Below are 8,373 nucleotides of genomic sequence, written 5' to 3'. Positions count from 1 at the left end.
CGTCCCTTTCCCCCACTCACCCTCTTTTGAAAAAAATTCCTTGAAACCAACTACAAATTCCATTAGGATGGAGAGTCATTATGCAGACTTGTGGTTTCACTTCTTGACCATGTGATCTACAAGGAAAACACCAAAATGGTGAAACTAAAATATGTTGGAGCAGAATTTGACATTTTATTTCATTCTGGGCCAGTGCTAGCACGTATGCTTTTCCAGTCCTGAGACTTGCTGACCAATTTGATGAGTTTCAAACATGGGTGGACATTTGAACTGGTCATATTTAAAATACTCAAGTGATCAAAAAAAGATTGCTCAACTTAAAATACAAAAGCAGCACCTGGACAACCATAGGCACATGAGTATGACCCTGCTCTCAAAGTTGGGCTTACCTGCAGGATTGCAAATATGGAATCAGTCTTACAATAACCTTGGGTGTGAGACAGACTTGTTGAAGAACTACAGATGGAAATCTTGTATATTCTGCCAGTCTTTGCATGTATTCTTGTTTTTCCCTCTCCTTCATGCATTAATTTATTATTGCTAAAAATAAAGATATTAAACTAGGTTTAGTAATGGTTAGAATGCTGGATTTGGAGTAAGGTAGACCTGAGTTCAAATCCAACCTTAAACATTTAGTAGCTACAAGACCCTGAGCAAGTCATTTAACCACTGTCTCAGTTTCCTCAACTATAAAATGAGAATAAAAATAGAACTACTTCCCAATATTGTTTTGGGGATCAAATGATGCAGTAATTTTAAATTGTTTATAACACAGTGCCTGACACGTAGTAAATGTTGACTGCTACTTTTTTCCCAAAAAAGTGGTTCATTTAATATAAAGTGATAATAATGAATTTTGTACATGATAAATTCTGCTTCCTTATCTAAACAGAATGTTAGTGCTAGAATACTAAAAGTTTTTGAAGGCAAATGTCTTCCCTGGACTTGGTAATTCCTACTAATCAAGTCAATAAACATTTATTCTGTGTTCCATGAATTATACTTAGTACCCTGGATAAAAAAGAATAAGGGAAAACCAATCCCTTCCCTCAAGAAGTTCATAGTTTAATAGGGAGGACAACATGTATGCCACTATGTACAAACAAGATATAAGTGAGATAAATGGAAGATAATCAACAGAAGGAAGGAAGAGGAGTTGACATCTATCCCTGTGATTTATATAGAGATTGTACTTTATAAATTTTTATTTAATCAACTTTAATGTTTGTGTTAATTTTGGCCTAATATAAGAAGATATTTTTCCTTTAAAGCCCACTCTCAAAATGCTACATGGTGTAGTGAAAGAAAACTGACTTTAGAGACAGGAAGTCCTACCATTAACACATACTTGTTATGTCACCCTGATCAAATCAGTTATAAAGTTCAAATTCTTTAAGATTTTAAGATGCAAAGAATATGTTGATGTGCTTTGAATTTTTAAAATCTTTTCTATTTTAATTTTTAATTGTAGTTTCTTTTTTTAATTTGTAGATTTTCAAACTTTTGAGAATGATGTTGCATGCCCAATTTTTCAATATGTCTTTCCTCTCTTTGTTAAAAGTAACAATTTTTGGCAAAGAAAAGCTCTTCATAGAGAGATTAAATGAAATCTCCAATGAAATCAATGAAGCTAAGATTGGTCAAAGCCCTAGCTCAACTGAATTTTAACACTTAAAAACTTCTCTATATTAGAATGAGGCATTGAACCATTGAGCAAGAAATAACAATTAACACAGAAATATTTATTCTTATTCCAGATTGTCAGTGATTGGTCTTTGACTTAGATTATTGGTTCATTTTTCTTTATCTTAGTTTCTAAGTTGTTAAAGAATCAATAATAGCTATAAAATTATAGAATGTTAGAACAGAAAGAGACCTTTAGTAAGAGAGATTCTAAATTCCCTCTTTATCCCCTTCTCTTTACACATAGTAAGTACTGGAAAAGCAATTTTGAAAATAGTCCCTGCTCTTAATACAATCCAATGGGGGGAGACAACACATAAAAAAGACAGGAAAGTTGGGGAGATTCGGGGGATATTCTATGCAAGGGACATCTTGTTTTGTGGAGCTGAAACCAGACAGAAACGTTGCAGATGCAAAGTGGAGAAAAAAATTAAGACTCAGGGAGATTTAAATGCCATACAGTCACTCTTCTTCAACCTGATTTATGGGGGTGTCATCAGAGGTGCCTAAATGGTAAAGGGGATTAGAGTGCTGAGTTGGAGTCAGGAAGACTGTTCATGGACAAGTCACTTATCTCTGTCTGCTGTAGATTCTTCATCTGTAAAATGAGATGAAGAATGAAATGGCAAACTACTCCAAGTTCATTCTTTGTTTTAGAAGAGGAGTAAAGACATCACAATATGATTGCGATGACTGCATCTGATGTGCATTGGATTTAAGTGAGGCAGAGTTTCAAAAGGTCATCAGCCTCCTTCTCTCTTCCAGTCACCGGAGTTTAGCAGAATGAAAAAAGTCAAAATTATTGGTAATAGTTTGGGATGCAATGGATGACCCTGGCATCTTTGATGTCAGACCAATCTCTATGTGTTCCATAATGCCTGCTTTAGCAGCCTTCATGACTGTTGAAACAAATTGTTCTCATTCAGTCATTCCTCTAGGGAGAGACCTTCACATGCTTGAAGTAGACATCCAACTAACTCACCAATTGTCGAAACCTGTTGGTTACACTAAATCTGGTTTAAATCTGTCTGCTGAGATGATCTGCTGAGATGGTGCGACCTCTGCCAATGCTACAGCTTCTTGAAGTCACAGGGGAAAGGGTAGGAAGACAAGTGGACAACAAAGGAGAATGAGCAGACCTAAAAGTGGCTCAGCAAGCCCTCATATCAGATGTGCTAGTCTTCCCTGAGCATCCCATTTACTGCACTACAAGTTTAGAATTGTTCTAAGCACTAGAGATAAAACTAAGAAAAAGAAAGTCCTTGCCCCCCAAGGAATTTACTAGCTAAAGGAAGCTCTAAGGGGACTAATCTGCCAAGCAGAGCTGCTGAAGGAAAAAACATGCCAGTATCTTTGCCATGAACGCCACCCCCAAACCACAACCACATTGAGACAAATGAGAGCCTATGATAAATAGAATGGAAAGTGAATTGGTTTCAGAGTGAGAAGGTAGCTAGTCTCCAATAATTCATTTACCAGAGAAGTCATTTAAACTCATTGCACATCAATGTTCTCTTCTATAAAATATACCTGCAATTTTAAAAGGAGTTTTCTTAGCTGGAAATTCCTTAAACTAAAGAAATCATAGATCTTGTTCCTCTCCCTTGCACTGCCCCTGTAAAATGGAGGTGCTAATGCCCATCTTATTAGTTTGGTGCAAGGAAAATTCTTGTAGTTTATGCAGTATAAAGTACTCATATAAATATATTTGTTGGTCATTATTATTGATGCTGGCATGAATTTTATTCACGTTTTCTCCATTCATAAAATTTCTAGTCAAATATACCTTGCAGTGCCCTGCTTTAGTAATTTGATCTTCTTCCAATTAAACATAGGAGTTTTATCTGTTTTCTTTCACAACTTGACCAAACATGGAAACATGTTTTATATAACTGCACAGATATATAACATCTCAAATTTCTTGCCATCTCCATGGGGGGTTAGGAATGGAAGGAGGGAGAGAATTTAGAATTTAATTTTTTAAATGAATGTTAAAAGTTATTTTTACAAGTAATTGAGGGGAAATAAAATATCAATTAAAAAAAACTCTCTCAAGTATAGACTCATTTCCTTAGACCAGTCACCCAGCTTTTGGATAAGGTTAATTGATAGCAGAAATTTAAAGTCTCCAGAACTTCCTTCTGTTGTTCCCTCATTCTATCTTTGAAGTAAAAACAGAATAAATGTAATTTCTGTGTAATGGGTCAGACCTTCAAATGCTAGAATCTTTTCCTTCAAAAAATCGTTGTCCTTTCTTTTGTCTTTTTTTTTTTTTTTGCAAGGTAAATGGGGTTAAGTGGCTTGCCCAAGGCCACACAGCTAGGTAATTGTTCTGTGTCTGAGGCCAGATTTGAACCCAGGTACTCCTGACTCCAGGGCCGGTGCTCTATCCACTGCACCACCTAGCCACCCCAAATCCTTGTTCTTTCAGTAGAGCATTACAAAATATTCATTTCAAGTATATTACCAGCTAGGTTTCCCTACTCTACACACTCTCATTTGTAAATATTCTTTATAAAATATGGGTCCCAGACCTGAACAAAGTACTCCAGGTGTAGTTTCTTAGAACTTAGAGTAGATGAAAGGGAGAGTGCCATGAGATGTGGCTAGATGGGTAAGGTAAGGTGTTCCCAGGATGTGGGGTGCCTTAAACGTTATATTAAAGAATTTGGTCTTTACCCAATTTTAATCCTCAAGGGGGAGCGCTGCCACAATGAGACTAGTTCATATGCTAGGACATTCCATCATTTGTAATTAGATAACACGACAAAATGGAAGAACCCCAAGCTCTTAAATCAGAAGATTTTTGGTACAAATTCTGGTTTTATCAAGTATGATCTTGGGCAAATTACTTAACCTCTCTGAAAAATGACAGCATCAGACTAGATGACAACAGGGATCTGTCCTGCCTTTAGTTTATCACTCTGATTTGATATGTTGATTGAGAGGTAAATTTTTATGAACTTTCTCCAGGGGGTGACTAGGTGGCACAGTGAATAGAGCACTAGCCCTGGAGTCAGGAGGACCTGAGTTCAAATCTGACCTCAGTCACTTAATAATTACCTAGCTGTGTGACCTTGGGCAAGCCACTTAACTCCATTTGCCTTGCAAAAAACCTAAAAAAAAATAAACTTTCTCCAAAAAAGTAATTAACTTGGTATCATCAACCTCATTAAGAAAATTATTATTTTCCCCCCTCTAAATAAGTACCCACTATTGCACAGGAAACTTTTCTCAAAAGAATGAGTTTTATATTTGTTTAGGGACTTTCCATTGGGACAACCCAGCAAAAACTCCACTGACCTGAACAAGCTGACCTGTCAGAAGTCTGCATAGGACAACATAAATACCTGAGAAAGCAATAATTCCAAGCATTAGTCATGTGACTTTTATTTCCTCAGGTCAATTATGTGTAATGCAGCCTGCCATTGCATCTAACTTTCCCAATTAAGTGATTATGGGGACAAAGGAGGACAAATTTATATACAACTTTCAGGTCCAGAATAGATATTTCTACATATTGTACTCTGCGTGAACAGAAAGTCAGCTTAAACATCATTGTTTGCTGAATATGACCCAAGCATGTCAACAGAGATGGATTGATGGTAGATGGGATAAAGTACTAATCTTGTGGTCAAGAAGGGCTGAGTTCAAATCCTGCCTCGGACACTTAACTAACTGGGTTATCTTAGGCAAGTCAATTTAACCTCTCTGAGTCTCAGTTTCTGAATCTGAAATTAAGGAACCTTTCATGGACTAAATCTATGATTTGATATAGAACAATAATCACATGAAATACTGTATAGTAATAACTTACGTATTTAGATGTTTTATTTATGTTGATATAAAAGTTTTCCCTTTCCTTAAAAAAGGATATTATGAATTAGACATAATGCCTTAAGCAAGCATAAGTTTCTTTACCTTTCTTGGTAAAGATCAATATCCAGCAAATTCCTACTTTATTTTTTCCTGAAAAATATAATATACATTATTTATTACTTGAAAAAATAGAACACATAAAAATGATTTTAAAAAACAACAAATTCTATTTCTAATCAGCTTAAAAGCCTGAGGGATACTTTGAAAGTTATTTAGTCTCATCCCCTTCATTTTATAGATAAGGAAACTGAGGGGCAGAGAGGGACAACCTCATGTTAGCAACTCAGAGGTTACAATGAACAGTTCAGGGGATCAGATCTAAGTCTCTTGAACCAAAAACACCACAAATTTCTTTCCCCCCAAAGCGCCTCTGAGAATTTAAGGAGGTATTATGAACCACATTTTATAGATGATAAAAGAGAAGACAAGAGACATAGTACTAATGAATGACTGAACTGGGACTAAAATACCAGGTCTCCTGATCCTAGCTAAGTCTAATTCACTTTCTTCTATACCATACTTCTTTCATGTAAAAATATGAAGAGACAAAAGATAATTTCCCCAATATATTATCTTCTTCTTCTATGCTTTTTCTAAGACCTCTGAGATTCTGAGAGATGCATTTTCCTATCACTTAAAATGATGAGTGAGAGTAGAAAGTCTATTTGACATAAAAAATGATTTCATAAGACTGAAAAACCTAGCATATAATGAATACAACAAAGAATTTAAAAGCCTCAGAGGATGAATATACTCAATTTGGGTGAAATTTAACCCATGACCTTAGGGGCTAAAGATTTAGAAATCCTTCATTTTACATGTGAGAAAACTACGGCCCAGGCAAAATAACTTACTCATCATAGATATATATATATATATATATATATATATATATATATATATATATATATATATATGTAGTAAAGTGACAAAAAGGAAATTTGTCTTTTTAAAAAAAATTTATTTAAGACAATGAGGTTAAGTGACTTTCCCAAGGTCACACAGCTAGGCAATTATTAAGTATCTGAGGTCAAATTTGAACTCAGGTCCTCCTGACTTCCAGGGTCTAGTTGCCCCCAAATTTGTCTTTTTTATGACTACAAATTCATAACTCTTTCCTTTGCTTCCATACTATCTCTGTAAGGAAATTGAGAAGGCAAGTGAATAGAATCATAATAAAAAAGACTATTAACATTGTATATCTCTGGTCATTTGTCTTCACTGACACCAATATATCACCACTATTACAAAATTAGTATTGTTCTAGATCTCAAAGAATAAAAGCAAAGCCACACTTTAGTCTAACTCTACAGAAGTATATTGATACTACATTAAACCCTCAATGGTACACAAATGAATGGTGATAGTAGGATACAAACAAGATATATATATATATATACATACATATATATAACATATAAACATATAAACATATAAAACATAAAACATTATTATGGCACTAAAAATAGATTTAAGTTCATCCCTAAAGATTCAAGAAACTTGCCAAGAGTAAGAGATCAGGGGACATGTTGGGCAGGAAATCTGCTCAAAGTTGTGTTTCAAAGGTGGCAAAATTATATACTCTAAGAATGGACTTGGGAACAGGGAACCACTACCAGATGTGGGAAGGGGCTGTTACTAATCAGTCCCAGATGTAGTGAAAAAATTCCCAGGATCACTTACTCATATTGTGTTTGGATAAACTCAGGTAGGGAGTTTCTTTATTGGGATGAAAAATTAAGTTATCTATCTAAGTTAAATCAAGGCAGTAAAAGGCAAATCATTTAAGACCCTTATAATCTATCGAGTTTCATGCAGGGGCGGCCAAGTGGCCCAGTGGATAGAGCACTGGCCCTGGAGTCAAGAGTACCTGGGTTCAAATCTGGCCTCAGACACTTAATAATTACCTAGCTGTGTGGCCTTGGGCAAGCCACTTAACCCCATTTGCCTTGCAAAAACCTAAAAAAAATAATAATAATAATAAAAGAGTTTCATGCAGTCAAAAATTATGAACTCTGAGACAGAGTTAATTAGCAAAAATTTAAAAAGTGGGAAAATACAAACTTGATCTGTCTTTGTCTATATGCATTAGAAGTATTAGGACTACTTACCTGTGTCTTGATATTGGATTCCTATCATTAAAACTGTGCTATCAAACAGATAAAGTTTATATTTGAAGACAGCAAGGAAGAAACCAAAAAAAGGAAGAGTCTGGAGTTCAGGAAGAGTAGGCGAGGTGGTTACTTGAGGTGGATGATTGGTAGATAAGACTGGAGAGGATGAGATCAAGACCACATGTAAAGTGTAGGCCTTGAAAAGACCCAATTCATTAACAGAGATTGGAGGAAAATAGAAAAGAGTAGAGGAAAATGTCAAGGGTTGTTGAGATGATGAAAAAGGGAGAAAAGGGAACTCATGATAAATGGCCTCTGTTTTCCATACAAGACAATCAACTTTTTGTCCCATAAAGTAAAAGGTAGTAGAAATAGAGAGAGGGAGGGAGAACTGAGAAAGATTTGAAGAGAAAAGAGAAGGTTTCTAAAAATTACTTTGGGAGATCAAAAAAGGAAATCAATTCTGGAGGAACAGTGAGGGCACTGCTGACATTAGTTAACATAAATTTGTGTTGTACCCAGTCAGCATCAGCTCTGTTCAGTAACAGGTGGGTAAGGGAAGAGGCGATACATATTGGCATTAATATATATCTTGGGTTTTGGAAGGTATAAGTGATGATAGAATAAAGGAGCAAGAGTTTGCATAGTAGAAAATAGCATGTAGGGGCGGCTAGGTGGCACAGTGGATAGAGCACCA

Source organism: Macrotis lagotis, chromosome 5 (assembly GCF_037893015.1).
Source record: "Macrotis lagotis isolate mMagLag1 chromosome 5, bilby.v1.9.chrom.fasta, whole genome shotgun sequence".
Taxonomy (NCBI): Eukaryota; Metazoa; Chordata; class Mammalia; order Peramelemorphia; family Peramelidae; genus Macrotis; species Macrotis lagotis.
Note: the sequence above shows the minus strand (reverse complement) of the source record.